This window comes from Pelodiscus sinensis, chromosome 3, assembly GCF_052426305.1.
Source record: "Pelodiscus sinensis isolate ZL-2025 chromosome 3, ASM5242630v1, whole genome shotgun sequence".
NCBI lineage: Eukaryota > Metazoa > Chordata > Testudines > Trionychidae > Pelodiscus > Pelodiscus sinensis.
This window is the reverse complement of record NC_143054.1, coordinates 116,307,452-116,332,471: the sequence shown is the minus strand read 5'-3', so window position 1 is coordinate 116,332,471 and position 25,020 is coordinate 116,307,452. Positions and strand designations below refer to the sequence as shown.

At 43.0% G+C, this 25,020-nt stretch overlaps 1 long non-coding RNA gene across 1 annotated transcript in view; it reads right to left on the bottom strand.

The window, feature by feature from the left end:
- LOC142827939 (uncharacterized) overlaps nt 1-25,020 on the bottom strand; it is a 33,823-nt gene that overhangs the window by 5,238 nt on the left and 3,565 nt on the right. The window contains exon 3 of the long non-coding RNA XR_012902748.2: nt 2,504-2,665. This is a non-coding gene — a long non-coding RNA (uncharacterized LOC142827939). The remainder of the gene's footprint in view (nt 1-2,503; nt 2,666-25,020) is intronic.

Sequence of the window (25,020 nt, the reverse complement as noted above, 5' to 3'; positions counted from 1 at the left end):
CCCTTTTGGTTCTCTGAGCTCTTATTAAATGCATGCAAAATAGACACCTAGCAGGTATAATTCTCACCCCTGCGTTCCAGACTTGGCGTGGCCAGCGTCTTTCTCTCAATCCCTCGGGAAGAAGTAGGGCGAGGTTGGGCATCCCACAGACCTCGGGAGACAATCAATACTTGCCAGCAGGTGTAGGTGATTGGAGCTCAAATGAGGTGGGCTACTAAACCCCTCTTTATACCCCTTGGGTCATGTAGGCTCCTTCCTGGTCTCAAGTGGCCAATTAGGAAAAATGGCTTTGAATGCCAAGTTTCCCATGAAGGGTGCAAAGCATAATTCACACCTGGGAAAATGCAGACAATGGGCACCTCTGGTATGTGATGGGCGAAGACTCCTCTCCTGGGACAGTGCAGGCGTGTCAATTACTGGTACTAGCCATCAGGACGGCGGGAGGCCCCGGGTCATCAGCTAGCCCATTTACTGTCTGGTTTCTGTTTATGGTAGAGTCAGGGACAGGCAGCACACCTGTGTTCCCAGGGCATCAAAGGCTGACTGCCTTTCTCTTGCTCTCTGGGGGGGGGGGGGGGTGGAAACTAAGATGGGGTTCATGTCTGGCTACACTTGTGCACACAGACATATTCATATGCAAGTCTAAGGGTTCAGTGTGCAAGCAATTGTTCCCATATTTGTGGGCACAATGTTTGAGGCTGATTTTGAAAATGTGTTCCTTTGCATATATACGTAGTCAGAAAATAAATTAAACAAACATATGAGGTCTATCAGAACCATCTTAAAGAATCAGTGTGGTCAGCTATTTAAAAAACAAAACCTTGGCTGATAGGTTCTGTTTTCTAGCTTGATTATTTTTAGCAAGGCTTTTTAGATATGAAATGTTTTGGTTTACATCTCTTTGCTCTTTTTACAAATACAAGAAGGGCAGATGGAGAATAAAATATATAGAGGAAAAAGTCAATAAATGTTTAAATAAGAATACAAGCACAACAGGTATTAAACCAACTGGACAAAGTTAGATGTGAACAACAACATGAGTTTTAATATAGCTAAATATAAACATATGCATCTAGGAACAAAGGGTGTAGGCCATACGTCTACGATGGGGGACTCTAGCCTGCAAAATAGTAACTATTAGGAGTGTAAACAGTTAACTGTAACGGTTAATGCTTACTGGTAACCAGTTAACAGGCAGCCTTTAGTAATATCCCAGTAACTTTGAAAAAGGTTGGGGGATTCAATGGATAATCAACTGAAAATGAGCTTCTAGAGTGACATTGTGGCCAAAAAGGACTAATGCAATCCTAGGGTGCATAAACAGGGGACTCTCAAATAGGAGTAGAGAGGTTATTTTAACTCTATATTTGGCACTGGTGTGACCATTGCTGGAATATTGTGTTCAGTTCTAGCGTTCAATTCTGGTGTTCGCAATTCAACAAAATTGCTGATAAATTGGAGAGGTTTCAGAGAAGAGCCATGAAAATTATTAAAGGATTAGAAAACATGCATTGTAATGATAGACTCAAGGAGCTCAATCTTTTTAGTTTAACAAAGATAAAGTTAAGTGGTGACTTTATAATAATCTATACAGGGAACAATTATTTAGTAAGGGGTTCTTCAATCTAGCAAAGAAAAATATAACACAATGTAATGGCTGGAAGCGGAAGCTAGGCAAACTCTGACTGGAAATATATTTTTAACAGTGGGAGTAATTAATCATTAGAACAATTTACCAAAGTTCATAGTAAATTCTCCATCACTGACAACTTTTAAATCAGGATTGGGTGTTTTTTCTAAAAGATCCATTTCTGGAATGATTTTGAGGAAGTTCTCTGGCCTGCATTTCCTAAGAACTCAGATCAGATTGTGATGGGCTATCTATCCCACAGAGGTGGAAAAGGGGTTAATCCTGGGTGTGAGTAGTGGAGGCAACTCTTTCAAGCATCTAGAGAGGCTGCATTGGGGGCAGCCATCACTTACAGGCTGCTGGGACTAAGCAATATCAGGTCCCAAAAGGTAGGAAGCTGCTGGGGCAGAGGCACAAGGATTCAGAATTGTGTCTCTTGAAGGCTGAGTTCTGCAGCATCATAGACAGAGCAGTTGCTGTCAGGGACCGGGATCCTTGACAGATATTTGTCTAACATTTTCTTAAAATGATTGAGATGGAGATGGAGTTTGGTCGGGTACTGCCATGAGTGTAGGGCAGTGTTTCTCAACCTTTTTTTATAAAGTACTCCTTTTTCAAAAATAAATAAATAAATAAATCATAAGTACCCCCTGTTACAAAAATAAATAAATAAATTATAAGTACCCCCCAGTACCTACAGTTTTCAGACACATACATTTTTTTCCTACCATTGCAACACATTTGTTTAAACAATTTAATCGTAGCTGGGCGGGAGATGACATTTTTGGGTGTAAAAAGTACAAAAATAATAAAGCGCTGTAAAACTTAAAACAAAAATTCAGTTTTCTCCAAATTTCAGTTTTGTTGACTTACCTCCCCAGATGTCTCTCAAGTACCCCTAAGGGTACTCGTACCACTAGTTGAGAAACACTGGTGTAGGGGACTGGACTTGATCTCTCAAGGTTCCTTCCAGTTCTGTGCTTCTATGGCCAGAAAGGGTTAACAAGCTCATAGGCTGGCTAATCCAGGGTTGCCCTTTAAAGACATGTTGGGAAGATGCATAAATGACAAGTGGGTTGTTACATTAGGGTAGAGTAGAATTTTGAAATGTAAACTTGCATTGTTAAAGCGATAGAATGGTAAGTGTTTGCTCAGGTCTTATGATGTGAACAAACAATCCTTGTATCTCACTATAGTTTTGATTCCAGGTCAGAAGGAAATATTAACAATTAAGGTACTGAGCATCCTGCACTCCCATGGATTTTCATAGGAATTACAGTTACTCAATGGCTATGTCTAGACTGGCATGATTTTCTGCAAATGCTTTTAACGGAAAACTTTTCCGTTAAAAGCATTTGCGGAAAAGAGCGTCTAGATTGGCACGGACGCTTTTCCGCAAAAGCACTTTTTGCAGAAAAGCATCCGTGCCAATCTAGACGCGCTTTTGCGCAAAAAAGCCCCGATCGCCATTTTCGCAATCGGGGCTTTTTTGCGCAAAACAAATCTGAGCTATCTACACTGGCCCTTTTGCACAAAAGCTTTGCACAAAAGGTACTTTTGTCCGAACGGGGGCAGCATAGTATTTCCGCAAGAAGCACTGATTTCAGACAGTAGGAAGTCAGTGTTCTTGCAGAAATTCAAGCAGCCAGTGTAGACAGCTGGCAAGTTTTTCCACAGAAGCAGTTGCTTTTGCGGAAAAACTTGCCAGTCTAGACACAGCCACTGTCTTTGCATGTCAAGGCACTTTTTAAGGTACCTAACTATTGATTTATTCCGAATATGTAAAGTCAAGCTGTTAAATAAAAGCTTGCAGAACTGAACAGCTGTAAGTTAAGCAAGGTCTTATGTGTGGAAATCCCTGCGAGGGCAATGTTACATCATATAGCAATCTTCTAGTCCAACCCATTTCTGATGCAGGCCACCTAACTCCTGAACTGCAGAGCTATGACTTCATGGTGTCCTGGCAGAGGGGCTTTTGTAGGATAATGTTGCAGAGCTTTTCTGCATCAGTCCTTTGTCCTAATGGGGTTGCTTCTTCTCTTTAAAATAACAATTGAAAGAATGGGAACATTGATAGTAATGAACATAAATCAGAAGTTAGGAATTGTAAAAAATTAAAGAGGAAAGCAACAGGACTATAAATATAGTATCATGAGCTTTCATTGGCAAAACCCACTTTGTATGATAAGCAGAGTGGCAATTTATTTCTCTCTGTCTCTAAGGGGCTACAGGACATCTCATTGTTTTTGAAGTTACAGACTAACACAGCTACCTCTCTGAGACTGAAATATATTAGGAAGAAAAAGAATCCTGACAATGATATTGGTCCATTGCTAGATGGAATTGGTAAAATTATCAATCATAATGCAGAAAAGGCAGAAGTATTAAACATATTTCTATTTGTACTTGGGAAAATTATATAGTCTCATCATAAGATAACATTCTTTCCATTCTACTAGTATCTCTGGAGGATGTGGAACAGAAGCTACTAAAGAGAGAGGCTACGTCTACACTGGCCCCTTTTCCGGAAGGGGCATGTAAATTTCACTAGTCGTCGTAGGGAAATGCGCGGGGGATTTAAATATCCCCCGCGGCATTTAAATAAAAATGTCCGCCGCTTTTTTCCGGCTTTTAAAATTCAAAGTAGGAATAAGAGCCTCCGGAAAAGGGCACTTTTTCCGGAGGATCGGGGCCAGTCTAGACGCTCTTTTCCGGCTTTTTTAAAAGCCGGAAAAAAGCGGCGGACATTTTTATTTAAATGCCGCGGGGGATATTTAAATCCCCCGCGGATTTCCCTACGACGACTGCTGAAATTTACATGCCCCTTCTGGAAAAGGGGCCAGTGTAGACGTAGCCAGACTGTTTTTAAACCAACAGGTACAAATAACTTGCATCCAAGAGTTTTAAGAGTTGGATGAGGCACTTGCTGAATAGATAAGGTTGATTTTTCAATATGTCTTTGAGCACTGGAGAAGACTAGAAGAACACTAATGTTGTCCCAATTTTTAAAAAGGAAAAACAGGATGTCCCTGGTAATTATAGTCCTATCAGCCTGACCTTGATATCTGACCAGATAATATTAAAGAAGGGTAACTAACATGCAGGCTTTCATGCTGGGAGAAGTACCACAGAACAGATTTTCAATCTTCATGTTCTATGTGAGTTTACAATACCAGCAGGACACCTGCCACATCTTTGTTGACTTTAAGATGATGTATGGCAGAGTACATTTGACAGAGTACGGCACAAAATGCTTTGGGCAACCATGAAGAAGTACAACATTGATTGTAAGCTTATTCCTACCATTAAACAACCATTTGCCCAGGCTAACAGTGTAGTTCTTGTCAATGACACAATATGACAGAGGTCTCGCACCACTGTTGAAGTCTGTCAAGACTGTCTTCTTTTGCCCACACTGTTCAACATCTATTTGGACTGCATGGTGACTGATGCCCTAGAAGCTCACGTATGCAATGTCAGCATTGGCAGGCAAACAATCTCAAATCTTTGGTTTGCTGATGACATTGATGGCCTGTTGAGTAGCAAAGAGAACTTGCCAACCTTGTGAAATGACTGGATGAAACCTCCATAAAATATGGCATTGAAACGAGTGCAGAGAAATCAAGCTGATGACAAACAAATGTGATGGGATCAACTCACATATCACTGTCTGTGGACAGGAGCTGGAGACATAAGAATGGCCATACTGGGGCAGACAAAAGGTCCACCCAGCCCAGTATCCTGTCTGCCAACAGTGGCCAATGCAGAAGCCCTAGGGATCACATGATCCCTCTCCTGTCATCCATTTCCAGCCTCTGACAAACAGAGGCTACAGACACCATTTCTACCCATCCTGGCTAATAGCCATTGATGGACATAACCTCCGTGAATTTATCTAGTGAAACAGTCCAAGTATTTGGGGACACTAATCACCAATGAAGGACCAAAGGCAGAAATTTTGGCAAGAACAGGACAAATAACAGCAGCAGTGGCAAAGCTAAAGCCAATTTGGAGGAACAAGAATATCTCCCTGGAATCCAAACTGAAACTGCTACATGCCCAGGTCACTTTCATTTTTCTATATGCGTGGGAACAGAAAATACAGGTAAGTAGAGATGAGATGCTTCTACAAAATCCTGGGCATCCCTGACTTTGACCATGTTACCAGTGAAGAGATCTGCAACATCATTATGCAATGCGCTGGTCACATGAAGACCTCCTGATGACCATGAAGAAGTGCAAGGATTAGCCACTGGCTGGTCCCCACACTGCCATATTTACCTGCACCTTTGCAGATACAGGGGATCACAGCTCCCAATGGCCGTGGATCATCATTCTCAGCCAGTGGGAGATGCAAGTAAGTATAATGACAGCAGCCCACCAGGGGCTAATCCTGGTGAACCACAGCCATTTTATTGCCCACCCTTGCTTTATGATATGTACCCTCACAATGGCAAGTCATGGTGGCTGGGAACATCAGCTGTCCAATGATCCCAGTCCCGGTCATGGAGTATTCAGAGCCATCCCTGGCTTACCCAAGGGGAAGTCTGGAAGTGTGAGATTTCACACTCTTTGTACCAAGGCTGGTTGGTAGGGAAGCCTGGTCCCTCCCATTACATTGAGCTACAGGCCAGGGCTCTGTGAGAGGCAACCATGTCCTGCACCTCTGAATGCCTTAAAGCTGCCTCCCTGGGCTGCAGCCTGTCACTCCAAAGTCTCCAAAGCCTTATAGCTTGATAATTGAACCTTCAGCCACTTTGGGCTTTGCCAGCAGGCTCTTTTTCCCTGGGAAAGACTTCTGTAGAGCCTTTCTTCAGGAGCTTTCAAGATAGGTCTCTCTCCCTGCCCAGTCAGGCCCCTGCTGAGCAGTCTGGCTGCCTTTTAAGTTCCACCTCCAGCTGGAGAATGCTCTGCGGGTGAAGATGGTTAGTGCCTTCTGGGCCCATAGTTGCTCTTTACTCCCCTCAGTTCTGGTGTGGTAAATAATGAAAAACAGAGGTGATAAGTTCAGAAACAGCTGCATGTTAATATGTATTTTAATATGGCTAAATGTAAAGGTATACATCCAGGAACAAAGAATGTAGGCCCTTCTTACACAGTGTGGGGCTCTGTCCTGTATCCTGTGAACAGTAACTCTGAAAAAGATTTGGGGGTTGTGGTGCTTTATCAACTTAACATTAGCTCCTAATGTCACTGTGATCAAAAGACCTAATGTGATCCTAGGATGCATAAACAGGGGAATCTTGAGTAGGAGTAGAAATTATTTTACCTCTCTACTGATCACTGGTGTGACAAGTGCTGGAATACTATGTCCAGTTCCAGTGCCTACAATTCAAGAATGAGGTTGATCATTCTTGGTCAGAGACCAAGAACCACAAGAATGATTAAAGGAGTGGAAAACATGCTGTATAGCCGTGGTCACCAACCAGTAGATCGCGATCTACCGGTAGATCTCAGGGGCTCTAAGAGTAGCTCTTGAGCCCTCTCTGAACTGTGCGCCTGCTCAGTACATTTACATTAGATTTCCTCATTTGAGGAGCAGCTACTCACTGAGCAACAACACAGGTGAGTAGCTGTGAGGAATGGTGGGAGCTGGGAGGTCGGGAGGGCTGAAACACCCCAGCCAGCTGACTGTGGCTTTCAGCTGAAAGAGGCTGCCCCACGCTCCAGCTGATCGGCAGCTTCTCCTCTGCGCCTGCCCACATGGAGTTTGGTGCACCCTCGCTGAGCACCATGTCCAGCTGGCCTGGCAGCCACTTCTCTTCCCTCCAGCCCAGCTACCCTGCGCTCAACCCACGGAGGCTGCGCTCAGCCCATCGGGCAGCTTCCCCTCTGCGCCTGCCCATGTGGAGCTTGATGGCACCCTGGCTGAGCACCATGGCCAGCTGGCCGGGTAGCCGCTTCTCTTCGCTCCAGCCTGGCTGCCCTGCGGTCAGTCCGGAGGGAGCGCGGGTCAGAGGCTTCCCTCCGTGGCTGGTGTGGGGAACTCCCTGCCTCCAACTTGTCCCCCGTGCCCTCACCCCACTGCAGAAACCTGCCCCCCCTCTGCAGAAACTTGTCCCCCGGCACCCTGCCCCCTGTCCCCCTGCAGAAACCAGATCCTTCTGGCACCCTGTCTCCTACTACAGAAACCTGTCCCCCTGTTCCCCTCTGAAGAAACCTGTCCCCCCCAGCACCCTGTCCCCTGCTGCAGAAACCTGTCCTGGCACCCTGCTCCCTCTCCCCTGCCCCCACTGGCACCCTGTTCCCTGCCCCAGAACCCACTAGCACCCCTCCCCAGTACTGTGTCCCCTGCTCCCAAATGACTTTTCTATGGGTCATCAGGGGCGGATATACGGCAGGGCGAACGGGGCGGCCGCCCCGGGCCCTGCGCTTCAGAAATCCCTGCGCATGCGCCGTTGCAAAGGGGGAGCCCTGCGGAAGTATGCTGCCCGGGGCCCCGCAAAACCATCATCTGCCCCTGTGGGTCAGTGACCCCTGACTCAAGGCAGGTTTCCTGCCACTCTCATAAATAAAGACAATGCAGAAGCTTTTTGTGTTTAACATAGTATTTTATTTAAAAATGAAGTCTGGCCAACAAACCCCCAATTGCAGCCAGGCCCCCATCTGGCCACAACCACTCCTGCATTTCCCCTTCCCTAGACCCTAGATCTGAGCCTATCAAACACTGGAACCTCCTGCCCTCAGCCCCTCACATATCCCAACCCAAATTCCTGCACCCTCACATCCACAAGCCTGTGGCTTGCTTAGTATCCCAACACTGCCCAGCCTGGAGCCCCCTCCCCGAGCCAGTGTCCCCTTCTCCACCTCCTCCTGCATCCAGATTTCCTCCCAGAGCTTGCACCTCTCACCCCTTCCCACACCCAAATCCCTCATTCCAACCCCAGAGACTACACATCCTGTCTCAACACAGCAAAGGTCCAGCTAGACTGCAGGAGTTTTTCAGGATTCTGGAGATATCCCAGAAAAACTCTTCTGCATCCAGGGTTGCGTTTGTTCTTCTGCTTTTTTAGTGGAAGAGCAAACAGGCTCTTTTGGTCACCCCTATATTCCTCTTTCCACAAGGAATAAGGTGGCTTCCAAAAGAAGGGGTTTTTTTCTGACATTTGGTCCAGTCTAGACAGGCCAAATGTTGGAAAAACCTCTTCCTACAGAAGAATTTTTTTTTTAAGCAGCAGTATAAGGATTGGGGATAGCAAGTGATGGAGAGGAGGAGAATAGAGAGGGTGGGGCTTAAAGGAAGGGGCGGGGCTTAAAGGAAGGGGTGGGGCGGTAGATCTTGGCTTGGTCTGTCATTTAAAAAGTGATCTTGGATGTAAAAAGGTTGGAGACCACTGCTGTATAGTGATAGATTGAGCTCTTTGAATCTATTTAGCTTAACAAAGAGAAGATTAAGGAGTGACTTGGTTACATACTAAAAGTATGTACATGGGAAACAAATATTTGATAATGGATTCTTCAGTTTAAGGCCAGGTCTGCACTGGCAGAGAAAACTGATGCAAGATACGTAACTCCAGCTACGTGAATTGTGCGGCTGAAGTCGATGTGCTTTTCATCGATTTTCTAGGCTCCACAGAAGAAGATTGACCAAAGTTGTGGTAGAATATCCATCACTGATAAGCAAGATGGAATGTTTTTCTAAAGGATCTGTTTTAGGAATTATTTTGAGGGAGTTCTCCAGAAAATGCACTCCAGGAGGATTGTTCAAGATTGTTCATTACGATCCCTTTTGGTCATGGAATCTAGCAATCTATGTGTAGAAGCAGAAGAGAGTGCACATTCTATAGTCACTTTAGAATGTATCCTTAGTGATCAAAGGCTAGGCTGACATTGGAATATGGAAAGTAACCTTCCAGCCCTCCAAGAAAGGCTAGAGAGGGATGATGTCTCAAGGAAGCACTTTCCTTCCCTCAGCTCTCTGGTATCTGTAGGGGAGTGTACAAGTTACATCTTTTGGGAAGAGGCAACCTGTTTCTGTGGCCTTGTCTGGCTTGCTCAATCAGCTGAAGCAGGTGGGTGTGTTGCTTCTTTGGGATGATTTGTTTCTCCAAAGGTACTGGGTGGAATCAATCTCTGCAAATGTTTCTACTCCCATTTGAATCAAATGTGCAGGGAGGGAAATGCTCTTATGCTTCCACCCCACCTTCATGTGCAGCCAAGCTAGACAGTCTGGCCTCACCACAATATTTTAGCAGAAATAAGCAGATTTGCTTACTTGAAAAGAGAGCCCAACAAGAGTTTATTATTTCAAACAATTTTAGCAAGAATCAAAGGAGAACATTATTGTAACTTCACATACCGAAATTCCAGATAGCAGGAAGCTGACAAGATGGGACATTTACTGAATCAACAGTAATCAGACAATGAAAGATTAGATTAGTATAGCAGAGAAGGGAAAATGAGTCTAAAAACAGTTTAAAGAAGAGGGAATTGCCAATGTGCATTGACAGAACAACATCAGCCCTTGTACAAATTAATTGTCAAGCTGTTTCCAGGAAAAATACAATAATGAAGTAAACACTTTGCCCACAAAACAGAGTTTTAAGTGCTTTTATAGATAGAAAAATTACAGGCTCTTGTACACTGATTTCCTGAAAATGGATCCTTCAGATGGAAAGAAGGGTCACTATGACATAAGCATAGCTGAATTCACATCCTACATGTTCAGTGTTGCCCGCTTGAAGGGATCAAAAAAATCATGAGTCAGACTCCCAAAGAGTAGGAGATTTCTTTTTTTTTTTTTTTTTTTTTTCAAAAAAAGATTATATCGTGTTTTGTTTTAGGTCAGTCTCTTGATTTTTGAACTCCCTGTGCCCTTCCCCAGGATGTGCTCACATGACAAGCAATGCTACCCACTCTGCCACATATACTGCGTAGGATGATTTTGGCGCTTAGTGGAGAAGCTCTCACCCCACATTTGCCCCTCCTGCCCAGCCATTAATCCTGTTCTCCAATCCCCAATCAGTACTGTCTCCACCCAACCCTCCTGAACTCAGCTTTCAATTCAGTCCCTCTGCCCCACCACCCTCAGTTCACCCTTCCTGTGCTCACTCCATCTGCTTAGAACCCACTATCAATACAGCCCTCACCTTTATTACTTCAGCCTCCTTACAGCCCTCAAGCCATAGTTTAGCCTTCCCAGCCTCTCCTCCACTCTTCTAAGTTCTCTCCCTGCCCCAAGGTGTATGGGGGGGGGGGGGGCAACTACAGGGTCCCTTCTCCTACTTTTCAGACTGACAGTGGGAGCCCCAGCTACTCACTGCTGAATGCAGGAACCTCTCCTTGCAGGAGTCCCATGAGGAGGGGCTCTCACTGTCAATCAGCCCTGGGAGGCCAGGGCAGTCTGCAAGAGCCTGGGTCATCAAAGTGGTCTGCAATTTCTAAGTTAAAAAGAATTCCTGGCATTTCAGAGTTTGATCATGAGTGAGGCTTAATTTTACTTATAAATCATGTCTCTCATGATTAATATACAAGAGTTGGCATGTCTGCACACTACTGTAATATTCTTGTAAAATACTCCCTGGGAAGTATCATTTGAAAACTAATAGCTCACTGATTACTAATATATTTCTGGAATACATATATTAAGTATTATGAATATAGGCTGGAATTATGACTAAAGCGTATGTAAACCAGATATGTCAGGGTTGGTAAACTGGCCTACACTAGATAAAAGAATGCATCCAAGAAGTTTCATTCAAGGAAGTACTATACTTTGGAAGACAAGGACAGTGGATTTACATATCAGGTAAACAGACCCATCAAGCTAATAAAAGGCGGAGGCAAACCTCAAACTAACAAGGGGGGAGGGAGACAGCATGAACATCTACACACCCATCAGGACAGAGAAGCTTGGGCTGAGCTTTACTTTTTGAAGAATACATTGCAAAGGTTTACTGGCCTTTGGTGGGGTAGGATTGAACCTCAAGTGGTAACCAATTGAATCAAGTATACACTGTTACTGTATTAGAAAGAGATCTTTTCTGAAAGTCGATGACATATGAGTAATTAACATCACTCTGCTCTGGCGGGGGGAGGAGAAGGGAGGAGGCTTTGCATGTTGCCCCTGCCTCCAGCAAAATTTCTCAACTCCTATTGGCTGAAAACTGACCAATGGGAGATAAAAGATTTTGATGTGGGAAGGGGGCAGTGTGCAAAGCTTCCTCCTCGCTCCCCAATGTCCAGGCAGCCAGCCACTTAAAGTGGTGTGAGCTGCTCTGTGCTAAGAGTTCTAGTGAGGCAACTGCAGGCCAGATCCAGCAGCTTGGTGGGCTGGATCTTGCTTGCTGGACGCATCTTGCCCACCCCTGCCTTAGGGGAACAAACCAAACTTTCTCTGAGATGTCCAGGAGAGGGCTGGTCATTATAAAGTACATGGTTTGGGGAAAAGTCATGACTGAAAAATGTATTGGAGTAATCTTGGTAGTTGAAATCTAAGCTGGTGGAAACCAGAATGAGGCTGTAGACAGGCTGCTGAGCCGATGAGTTGGTTCATTCATCATAATTATTTGACAAATGCTTTGCCCAAATAAATTCCAGCCTATGAGTATGTCTAGACTACATGGCTCTGTCGACGGAGCTATGTAAACTAGTTTACCTGACATAGCCAATGAAGCAGGGATTTAAATAAGCCCCACTTCATTAAAATAAAAACGGCCACCGCGCTGTGCCAACAATCAGCTGATCCGGCACAGCGCAGCACTCTAGACGCGGATCGGTCGACAAGGGAAGCCATTGTCGACCACTCCTGTAAACCTCGTTTCACGAGGCATAAGGAAGCGGTCGACAAAGGCTTCCCTTGTCGACTGATCCGTGTCTAAACTGCTGCGCTGTGCCGGATCAGCTGATTGCCAGCACAGCGCGGTGGCCGTTTTTATTTTAATGAAGTGGGGCTTATTTAAATCCCTGCTTCATTGACTATGTCGGGTAAACTAGTTTACATGGCTCTGTTGACGGAGCCATGTAGTCTAGACATACCCTATGTGTTCATAAGTTGTTTGTTGCAAGTATTCTTTAGAATATCTGTTGTTTGTGCAGTATGATTGGACATCTTACCCACAAGATATTTTTGTTCTGTGATAAGATGAGCAAACCTTTATGAACTGCTTTTACCCAAGAAGTTTATTTAGACTAAATTTCACCTCTATGAAGAGGGCCAGTATGCATCACGTGTATCCCACTTGAATAATCAAAATAGGGCTTAAGTGAGAAGTAAATGGTATATGGGCCCTGAGCTGGCCCCTCCAATTATTGGTGATATTCACCTTTATTGATTAAACAAATCCCAACTCCAGGCCTGAAATACATTTTTCATTAATAGTCATAAGATTTTGTTCTAATGAGTGTTCTCAAAGCAAAAAAGGGGGCCTGGATGTGGTTGAAGGGAAATTCTGTTTACAGAATTGCCAACTCTCATGATTATTAAATATTAGGTGAGACTCTTGGCTTTCATTAAAAACAAGAGTAAGATTTTAGCCCTTATAGGTGCCAAGAAAAAGCATGAAAATGTAACCCAGGCAATCTTGTGTAAAGATTCAAAAATCAGAAGACAAATTTTAAAAAATTCAAAATTTACCATATATTTTTAAAGCGATCGCTCAATTTTAAACCAATCTTATGATTTTCGAAGCTTGACTCATAATTTTTGAATGCTTAGATCAGCAATTCTATATATTGGGGTGGCTGGAATGTTCAAAAATAATTTCTCACTATTTATGCCATCCTAAGACATTAAAAAAAAAAGCCCCAAACTTGGCAGTCAGAAAAGAATGGTTACAAGGGCCAAGAAGAAAAATTGCCTTCAGAATTTGTTATTCTAGCCAGATACCTCTCTATAGTGAAAAAAACTGACAGCTGCTGCATGAAAAACCTTTATTGGCTTAACTTTGACTACTCCTTTTCTGTGTCTTGTGCTTAAAATGATTTTAATGTTTTATTTTGTGTAGGATTGTTGTGACTTGATTTCCAAGTATGTGTCTGCTCAAAAAATTATTTATTTCCAGTGAAAGGGATGTGTGGATGCAGAATCTCAGGTTGATTTTTAGGCTGGGGTTGATTTTTATTAATGATCCTGATTGCTTAAGAATTGCCCACGTGCAATTTGTTGTTTCCCTGTCTTACTCTCCTACACCCTGACTTGCTTATCATTGCTATATATTTATACAGTAATTAGCACGATTTGCCCAACCTTGCTTACCTCTGGGGGAGGAGGGTCACTAGAATTTAGATGTTGTTAATAAAAAATAATGCAGATCAGCCTTTCTTTACAATTTTACAGTTCCTATTATAGCTTTGGGACAGGAATGGGAATTGTTTTAATTAATTGAATTTAATTAAACTAGTCCAGAGCTATTTAAATGAGATGTCCTTATCCTAGTACATACATATGTTTTGGGATGTTTATAAATGACATCTAAAATGACACAGTAAATGGGTTTTTCTTTTCTACTACCTTTGCCTTCCTCCATTTAGACTTCAGTGTTGAGGCAAATTAAGATGCTTCTCTTTTGTAAATGAAAACTATCATAAAAGAAAATCAGATCCTTTTTGCCATGTAGAAGCTTTGAAAACAGTCTGTTCAATCCAAAGCTCACACATGGCTACTTTAATTATAGAGTGAGGGCCAAGCCTTAGCTGGCTCTTATACAATTTAGCAAGAGGAGAAAGCACAGGCTTTTCCCACCCTTCGGAAGCTTGCACAAAGTTCCCTCTAATTCCCTCCTCTCCCTCCCAAGCAAAATGAATTTTCTTATATGCACCAATGTGGAGGTGATGTGCAAAAAGGAAGTAATGTGTGTCACATCACCTTCATATTGGTGGCACATAACAAAATTCATGTGGCGGGAATAGGGCCAAGGGTTTCTGAGTGCGAGAGGGGGCTCAGGCCCATGGTGTAGGGGTGTGAGGGCTCTGGATGGGGGTGTGGGCTCTAGGGTCCAGCAGGAGAGCTCCAGGTTTGGCAGTGCCTCAAGATTGGGGGCTGAGGTGCAGGAAGGGGTACTAGCTCTGGGCTAGGGATGAAAGCTTTGGGGTGCAGGAGGGTGCTTAGGACTGTGGGGGACTCAAAGTGGAGCAGGGGGTTGGAGCTTGGGCTCCCTGCTGAGGATGATAAGGAGAGGCTTCTCTCTTCCTGACGTGGCAGCTTGGTGCTGGGGCCAGCAGGAAGAGGCGCTCCACTGCCATGCCTAGCTACTCTGAGGTAGAGAGGAGTTCCTCTCCATCAGCCGAGGCAGCTCTGTGCTGGGGTCAGCAGGACCAGGAGGGGATCTTTGCTGGCCGTGGCAGCTTCAGGGCTTGGGGAAGAGATAGCTTTTCCCCACTGCAGCTTTCCTGCTTTAAAATTTCCTGGTAAAACTATCACTAGCTCTAGTCACACAACAGTTTGTGTTCAAAAATTACTTTTCTTCACTTAAAAACTGAGGAGTTTGGTGTTTCTGAAAGTGCCAGATTAACAGCTCTGAAGATGTAAATCCTCTTTTTATCTAGAAGAGTAACAAGGAGGTTGGTGGCAATGTAAGCGTCCACAACCTACTTTGCCAGTGTCTCAGCTCAGATCTAGAGCGTCCTATCTTTAGCAGTAACAGGATAACTCAGTCTTCATGCCTATTCTTTCCTGAAACAAAAGACAGAACTATGTAGCACTTTAAAGACTAAGAAGATGGTTTATTAGGTGATGAGCTTTCGTGGGCCAGACCCACTTCCTCAGATCAATATGTGGAAGAAAATCGGCACAACCATATATATCAAAGGGTATGTCTACACTGCCACCCTAGTTCGAACTACCGTTACTCCTCGTGGAAGTTCGAATTAGAGAGCCTAATTCGAATTACCTACTCCGTGCTGCATGTAGCCGCGGGCACAGAGTCCGCACTAAGGGGGATTTAAAAATGGCGGCGCCCGGCAAGATGCAAATGAAGCCCGGGATATTTAAATCCCGGGCTTCATTTGCAACTTCAAATGCCTACATTAGCCACCCTAGTTCGAACTAGGGTGGCAGTGTAGACATACCCAAAGTGATACAATCAAAAAAATGAACGCATGTGAAATTGACAAATCAAATTTTAGAACAGAGTGGGGGTGAGAGTGGAAGGTTAGTGTCTCTAAGGTAATGACATAGGGGTGATAATAGGGGAAGTTTCTGTGAGGTAATGACATTAGGGGTGATAATTGGGGAAGCTATCTTTGTAATGGGTGAGATAATTAGAGTCTTTGTTTAGACCCATACATGAAGTGTCAAATTTAAGCATGAATGACAATTCTGAAGCTTCTCGTTGAAGTCTGGAGTTAAAGTCTCTTTGAAGCAATATGCATGTTTTAAGGTCATTGAGGGAATGGTCAGTCTGGCTGAAATGGCAAGCAACAGCTTTCTCTCTGTGAGAGAGTCTTATGTCTGTTTTGTGTGCATTGATTCTTTGGAGAAGTGTCTGAGAAGTTTGTCCAATGTACATAGCAGATGGACACTAGGCACATGATGACAAATTATATTTCTGGATAAACAGGAATATGTGTTCTTGATCTTGTAACTGGCATGGTTAGCTCCATTACCTCACAGAAACTTTCCCTATTATCACCCCTATGTCATTACCTCACAGACAATAACCTTCCCCCCCTCACCCTCACTCTGTTCTAAAATTTGATTTGTCAATTTCACATGAGTTCATTTTTTTGATTGTATCACTTTGGTATATATGGTTGTGCCGATTTTCTTCCACATATTGATCTGAGGAAGTGCGTTTGGCCCACAAAAGCTCATCACCTAATAAACCATCTTGTTAGTCTTTAAAGTGCTACATAGTTCTGTCTTCTGTTTCAGCTAGACCAGACTAACAGGGCTGCCTCTCTATCACTATTCTTTCCTGACACTACCTTGATCCAAAGGTTTGTGTGAAGTGGACACATTTCCACTAGAAATCGGAGAGTTGTTTCACATAGATGACTAAGTAACCTTCCAGTGGTGATGATATTCACCCACATTCTATGGTTCTTACTGAACTGAAACTCACAGTGAATTCAGTGGGACTTTTGCTCCAGTCAGGAACTTAAAATTTATCTCAAATCACTAGTGAGGTGAATCAGTCTTGAACCGCTGAAAGTTGCAAAGCAATCCGTCCACTGACTCATCCAGTTTCCCCTGAAATAAATACTACAGCAAAAGTCAGGGATTCTCTTGGGGATTTTACCAGCTATCTTTGCATCCTTCCAAAATGGTTTTAACCTGAAGTGATCAACAATCAAGTTTTCAAGCAATTTCAAGTTATCTGCAGTTTGCTTTGCTCAGAGCACCTAAGTCAGCTTTTGTTAATCCTCCAGTATTAAATATTGTATTTGATAATATTGTATCTTGTTTCATAATTGCATGTGATATTACTTGGACTATTTAAGCATACTTGTTCATTTTAAAGTTTCTACATGAGATGAGAATGCGGATTATATGTATGCTCTGATGGGAGACAGTTGTCAAGTATAATGGACTGTATTAAATAATCTGCTACTGAGTGTAAAATAAAACATAGACATTTAAATGAAACCATGCCCCTCCTCCCCAAAGGACTTCTGCATATCAAGTCAACTGTAGTCTACTGTATAATGATTTATGTTGGTGGCATCAATATCAACAGGATAATTTCCCACATATTATTAGGCCATGTCCTAGTAATAGAAACTGTTTAAATATTATAGAACTGGTATGGAATCATAGTTGATTTTCAATATGTAGGAGTACTAAGTCTTTTAAAATGAACTGAAGTTACCTTGGGTTGTGTAAGGAGATTTGAACTTTAATAGGTGTTTCTGTTTTAAAAGGTTTGTATGTGGATATGAGAAAAGCTGATTTATATGAGCATCTATTTTGCAAGATTAATGTCAAAACAGAAGAACTCCATGTTACACAGGAAGAAAGTAACTCTTATCCAAAGAAAAATATGACATGTAAGTGATATGTTTAAATGACAGGTAAAAGACATTGTGCAAGCAAGAGATATAGGAAATCCTTTGGGAAGTGCTCTGGCAATGAAGTATATATAGAAGTCCACATTGTACATTGTTTCTATAAAATATTTGCTTGTAGTTTGCTTCTTCATAACTTTTGCCATTTTTATGAGTTATGTGACATTACTTTAAAAATAGATAAATGCTAATAGTAATTATATAACCATTCACTTGCCTCATGAAATGCTTGTTAGTCAGACCAGTCAGCTCTTCCAAAGGATTTTAAAATGTGGTGATAGGAACATGCACTTCCTTTGCCAGTTGAACTTTCAACACTGCACTGTCCAGTAAAAGTCATAATGAACGTAAGCATGGAAAAAACTATGTAAATGCTCCTCACTAGCATTACATTTGTGCGTCTGCAAGGAGAAGCTTGGCACTCAGTCAAGTGTGATGAATGTTCAGTTTCTCCATTAACAGAACTTTGTCTTCAGAGTTTTTCCTCTACAAAGATGCCTCTTAGATTGGATTCTTTCCTATGTTACAGAATGCCAGCTAGTTCTGGAAAAAACAGGACATAATTTAAAAGCACAAAGAGTGAAGGATATCTTATAAACAGATAAGGCAAACTGTCTTTTGTTATAAATGCCTATCTATTGAAGCTGGATTTCTTATTTAGTTACACTGTGTGAATCTATTTCCTATTAACTAATTTATCTGGCTAGTAACCAACTTCATCTCTCATTTAAATGACCATTCCAATTGTGAAATCATGTAACTACTGCAGTGGTATAAAGAGGCTCTAATACCAATGATATGTTGTAACTGAATTTCCCTGCTGCACCAAGACCATATGAGTTGGAAGGGTTGGATAAAAGTGCAAGAACCTTCTCCTTTGCAGCTCTTACCATCTGGAAAAGCTCTGTAGTGTCTGTCTTACTGAATCTCTATGCCTCTTAATTTCTCTGCTCTTCTGGTGTTTATTGTACAACTCCCTGAAGGCAAGAGCTGGTGTAGAATCAGCGTAAGAGACACTGTACAAACCAAAATGTTCTTGTGTAAGTGGAACAACAGGACTCGTCTGCTCAGTTATTCCACTGAACTTTCTCTGGGACAATTCATCACAGCTGCCTAGCAGTTTCCATTTCACGCCACAGTCAGAACGATGGCCAGTTTTTTTCAGTCTCATTTTTCACCTCTTTGTTTTAGAATTAAGTTTTTCATCTTAAGGCTAGGTCTTCACTAGAAGGCAAAGTCAAACTAAGATACTCAACTCCAGCTACATAAATAGCATAGCTGGAGCCAACGTACCTTAGTCCAACTTACTGAGGTATTCCCACTGCAGGAGGTAGATGAGAGAAACTCTCCTGTCAACTCCCCTTATTCCTTGCAACCCAGAGTCAATGGGGCACAATCAGTGGTCAATTTTGCACTTCCTTATTAAACCCGCTAAATTGACTCTCGGGAGATCTATCTCCATAGCATCGATTTTCTGGTAAGTGAAGACAATGCCTTATTCATTTAAAATGATAAAAAGTTACATTTTAAATTGCCCACAGGCGGCGTGTGGGCATGCATGGCAGGGGCACCATATGGAACAGGGGGAAGAGACTCAGCCTCGAACTTTGGTGGAGCTGGACAACATGCTAGGAATTTTCTTGTTGCCTGAGCAGTATGGGCCCATAGAACTTGTTCATGATCTTGGGACCTGTGAGATCTATAGATTCCAGAAGGGACCACTGTGATCATCTGGCCTAATCTCCTGGGGTATGTCTACACTACAAAGTTAGTTCGAACTAACAGACGTTAGTTCGAACTAACTTTCATAGGTGCTACACTAGCGCTCCGTTAGTTCGAATTTAATTCGAACTAACGGAGCGCTTAGTTCGAACTAGGTAATCCTCATTCCACGAGGATTAAGCCTAGTTCGAACTAGCTAGTTCGAATTAAGGGGTGTGTAGCCCCTTAATTCGAACTAGTGGGAGGCTAGCCCTCCCCAGGTTTCCCTGGTGGCCACTCTGGCCAACACCAGGGAAACTCGTCTGCCCCCCTCCAGGCCCCGGACCCCTTAAAAGGCCACGGGGTGGCTACGGTGCCCGTGCCAGGTGCAAGCCCGCCAGCACCCAGCCAGCAGACCCTACACCTGGCACGGCTCGAGCCAGCCACCCGATGCCCCCCAGCCCTCCCCCTCTTCCCGGGACCAGGCTGGCGGCTCCTGGGAGCTTGCCCGGGACCGCAAGAGGCGGGCACCCGCCTGGGCTAGTGCGGACATCGTGGACCTCGTTAGTTCGAATTAGCGCTGTAGTGTAGACATACCCCTGTATAATACAAGCCATAGTATTTCCTAAAAGTAAATCATAGAGCAGATCTTTTAGAAAAGCATCCAACCCTGTTGTTCTTGCCTCTACTCTCCAGGTGACTGAAAGGCCAAGCCTTCAGAGAGAGCATCTCAGGCTGGCTTAAGGCAGGAGTTTTCAAACTTTGGGTCATGGCTTGTAAGGGTAAGTCGCTAGTTGTCTGAGAGATTTTTTTTTATTTGAGCACCCACAGGCATGGCTGCTCGCAGCTCCCTGTGGTTGTGGTACATCGTTCTCGGCCAATGGAAGCTGCAGGAAGTGGTATAGGTTTGGCCACTACTTCCTGCAGCTTCTACTGGCCAGGAATGGTGAACCACAACCACTGGGAGCTACCAGTGGCCCTACCTGTGGACGCTCAGGTAAACAAAGCATCTGATGGCCAGCCAGTGGCTTACTCTTATAAATCATGACACAAAGTTTGAAAACTCCTGGATTAAATTGGCTCCTCCCCTAAAGCACAGAGATATGATACCAGGGGCCTCCCTCTCCTCCAGAGAAGAAGGATCTGCAACCATGGAATTCCCTGTCATCATGCCCTCTCCCCTGGAATAGCAGGGGTGTCTTTTCCCTCTCACAATGACTGTGGTAGCAATAGGGAGCATGCCTGGGACTTCTCTCAGCATGTGGAGTATATTTGTGAAAATGCACTCACCTACTGCATTTTTGTCCTGCCATGTGTAGAGCCCTCTCCTGGAGTGGCGTTGGCAGCCCCTTCCCCCCAGAACAGTGGGTCTTGGAGTTATCAACCTACTGGCTGGTACAGTTAACTCTCAGAGCTTTGGGTTCTCTGCTCACGCAGACATCAATTATGCTCAGTTCACTTTTTTGATTTTTCTTTTAAAAACAAAAGTTGAGATTTTTTTATTGGCAGAGGTCCATAATGCCAGTACCTTAATCCAGCCCTGTCTGAGCCCATTCTATTGTAGCCATAAGACTTGATTCCAGTAGACTGAGCTAAAGGAAAGTCTGCAAGATAAAACTCAAAGTTTACTGGCCCTTACATGGCCTTTTCCTGCACTGAAGATTAGATGAGTCAGAGGCAGGAAAGGAATATATACACATGAAAATATTTTAAAAGATCATATATAAATTTCATTTTCAAACCATACTGATTATATCTTCAAACCAGAATGGTATGGTTATATTAAATGTCCTGTCTATATTATGTTTAAACATAAGTACTAGAAGAAATTTGTATGAGTTTGTATGTCACACTCATTTAGTGTACTTGTTTAGTTTAGTTTATATACACCAAATATATTTATTTAATGCTCAAAGCAATTTAAATACATCTGGGCTGTAAAGAAAATATGTTCAAACTTGGGCCCCCATACTGCAAACATTAAAATAAATGGAGTTACTCAAAATAGAAAAATTAAATCCATGCGTAAGTGTTGGAAGGAGCAGGACTCTTAGGCCTGAAGTTGTGTCTGAAATTGGGCACCCAAAATTGAGGTATCCCCAAATAAGTGAGCTTTTGAAAATGTGGACATATGTTCTCACATTTAACTTCTTTCCTCTTCTCATCTTTTTGCCTCTCCCCACAAAACAATAAATAGATAAGGAAACAGTTGCTGTCTTTGAAGCAGAAATGTAGTCAGCTGCCATAATAATCCTGCAGATCTTTCTATAACCCAACTTAGTCAACAGAAAGGCTGTTGTATAACTTTTCCTAGAGATGTCCTTGAGATATTTCTAACATGCGTGTATTACATTTAGTCTGCCTGTAGTTCCAAAAGACTCCCATAGAGTATGGCTTAGCTGTCTTTGCAAGCACAATTCTGTCATGCTGTGTAGATTCTGTTAAGCTCTCAATGTATTGTATTCTATTTTGTGTTTCATTAACTGTTTCTTTCAATACCTGCATAAACAAAAAGTGTTTTGTATTGTATTGGGTATCTTGATAATTGTTTCTTTCGGTACCTATATAAACAAAAAGTGCCTATCCAGATTTTAGGCCCCCGTAAACAATTATTTTAGAACACAAAACCATACAATAGAATTTAAAATTGACAAATTCAGCTGCTTCTCCTCACTTACAGGAGAAAAATGAGAAAGCCAAACAATGAAAATAATAATATATTGAGATACACCTATCTCACAGAACTGAAAAGGACCTCGGAGAGGTCATTGAGTCCACTCCCCTGCCCTCATGGCAGCACCAAGTACCATCCCTGACAGATTTGCCCCAGATCCCTAAATGGCCCCCTCAAGGATTGAACTCCTAACCCTGGGTTTAATAAGCCAATGCTCAAACCGCTGAGCTATCCCTCCCCCCAAGGCTAAAGAAAAAAAATCATAAAAAAAAAATCCTGAAGGCTCATATCACTTTCCCCCAAAAGCCCTTTCTTGGGTACATTGCAGAGTTGGTGCTGCATGGTTTGGGAGGGGATGGGCCTTGATAATCAACAAATTTCAAAACATGAATGGGAAGTTCTTTTGCTACGGAGAATGCTCTATCAACAGCTCTCTCCCTTTTAAATTAATCTCAGTTGTGCACCTCCCTGTACAAGGCCATAAAAGCAATGTATTTTTCAAAGCTCTCTCTAAAGGCACAACTTTTTCCAAATTGTCAAGGTCATTTAGCCCATGTATCCTTCTGCTGTAAATATCTTTTTTTTTTCCAGGAGAAGGTGAGAAGTTTTTCACTATTTGACAATGGACCTTTCTGACCTGGCAGCATCTTTCAAGGGGAACATGTGTTATTGCTTGCTAATACCACCTGGGATAACAATACTTAACAAGTATTCAGCATTTTTCATTTTCAAAGCTGTTAACAAGCATGAACTTACCTCACAACTGGGAGAAGGTAAGTATATATCAACCCCATTGTACAGATATTGAGAGTGGAGGCAGAAATATAAAGTGGTATATTCAAAACCCCTGAAAGAATCAGTGTCTGAGCAGGAGTTAGAGCTCAGGAGATTCCAGCTCTCAGTCCTGACCTCATGACACACCTCCTCTCCCATGGATGTTAGACAGCTCATTATGGGGAACCTGCAGGGGATTCCCAGCCTCATAGGAACACTTTTCCTGCTGCTAGCCCTCAATCACAAAGTGTCCATGTGGGATACATGGCCAAAGGCCTCCTTGAGGACCGTGTATATTTTCTGAGCTGCATAAGAGACCAATGCAATGATGCCAGAGCTTGACCTGCTTCATAAGAAAAAAACACTCTGAACAGTTGGTCTTTTGCCCCTTCTGCAGCTGTTCAGCAGCTTCCCTATTGGCAGCCTGCCACATCACAGCAAGAGAAAGGAGCTCTGGCAACAGGTCCCTCCATGCCCTTTTACCCTGTTCTAGAGGGAGATGCAGTGGTTACCTCACAGTCATCTTCAGCAGCTCAGAAAAAGTACAGGCTCTCCAAGGAGGCCTTTGGCCATGTCTCCCATATGGAAACTTGGTAACTGAGGCAAATAGGGAGACTAGTTGCACCTAAAGCACTAGCCCTGATACCTTGTGCTGATATTCATACACTCAAAGGTTTTATTAAGCCATAGCATCAATCCTTCACATTATGCATGACCAAAGGGTGGGTCAAGCACTGGCATAAAGCCTCTGCCTTGTTTGAGTCACTTCCTCAGAATAAGCTGTAGGAGCTCAGTAAGACTGGGAACATTCAAGTGAACCTGGTCCAACATCAGCAGGTGGCTTTTACAGTTGATCCAGCATCAGAGCTGTCTGAAAGGACATTAGCCACACCTGCCTCTGGCACTCTTCACCATGCATAGGTCATAGATTCCAAGGGATCATTATGATCATCTCATCTGACCTTCTTGTATACAGCAACCTCTCTCCACACACACACACCCCCACCCCAGAAATGTACCCAAATATATTACCGAAAGCTGATCTGCTTCCAAGCTTAATTTAAAAATGGTCAAGTGAGAGTTATGGGGTTGCGGCATATTGCCAAATTTCTGCCGGTCTGGGAAAGTGTAGCACATGTGTATGTAAATATAATGTATATACACATTATATTGCATAATCTTATAGTTATACGATGAAGATTTATTTCTTGATATTTTTAACTATTTTAGATTTTAGTTGCTTTTGCACAATGTTGAATTGCATTCACAACTGGTGGTATATTGCCTCTCACTCTCCAAGCCTTGTAGATTTATTTTCATGATTTGCCCAGGCTGATTGGTCCTCCCTTTTATGTTTTTCCAAAAACAATTTTTTTTGCTTTAATCTTTTGTTCCCTCCAACTTTTTCTCAACGTTGAAAACGATTTCATTCCAGACTTTCCTACAAGTTGCACAAATGATTTCAGTGTGCTGGATACAGTGGGATACATAATTTTGGTTCCAGTTAGTTAAGTGAAGAGTTTCAGAGCAAGTTATACTGCTGTTCTGGAAATTTCGGGACATGGATCTAAATCAAGAACACAGTCTGATAACTGTTGTTGCTCTGCTGAGCAGTGTCAGCTATCAGGGCTTTGCAGGTCAGTTCCCCAGTGGAGGAGAAATAAGTGACATGACATTAGGGTATTTTCTTAGTAGTAACTTATTTTATTTATACAATACATCAGTCCTTGAACAAAGATGGTCATAAACAGCCTACAATCTGTTCTTTCAAGAACCTTAGCCAAAACAGTAATGTCCATTTCCCAGGGAACAAGTCTCCTCAGAAATGACTCTAATTAGAGAGATTAAGGCAGAGAACAAATACCTTTGCTGCTTGCCACAGCTCCCTTCAAAAGAAAATACAACACAAAGCTAAAGGCAACTCAGCACTTCTTTGAAGACTGAACATTGTTGGCATACCAATTGTTTCTTAGTAACAGTTCCATTTCGCAACTCCTGCCGTAACAATGTGTAGAAAGGCATCCAGGCCAGTGTATAGCTGCTATGGTGCTACAGGAATCAACAATGACAATGACATTGGTCTCTCATTGCTCCTGCTCCATTAGCAGTATAACAGTGGCCACAACCACAGGCCCTAGGAAAGTGCTCCTATGGCTTGATGTGGCCAATGGCCAGTTTGCCCAATGCAAACACAGCTTGTGCTAGCACCCTGAGCACCTTCATAAGGTTAATTAATTATTATCAACAGATTTAGGAGCAGAGTATCATATCGGGTCTGAGACTCCTCTCAACTATT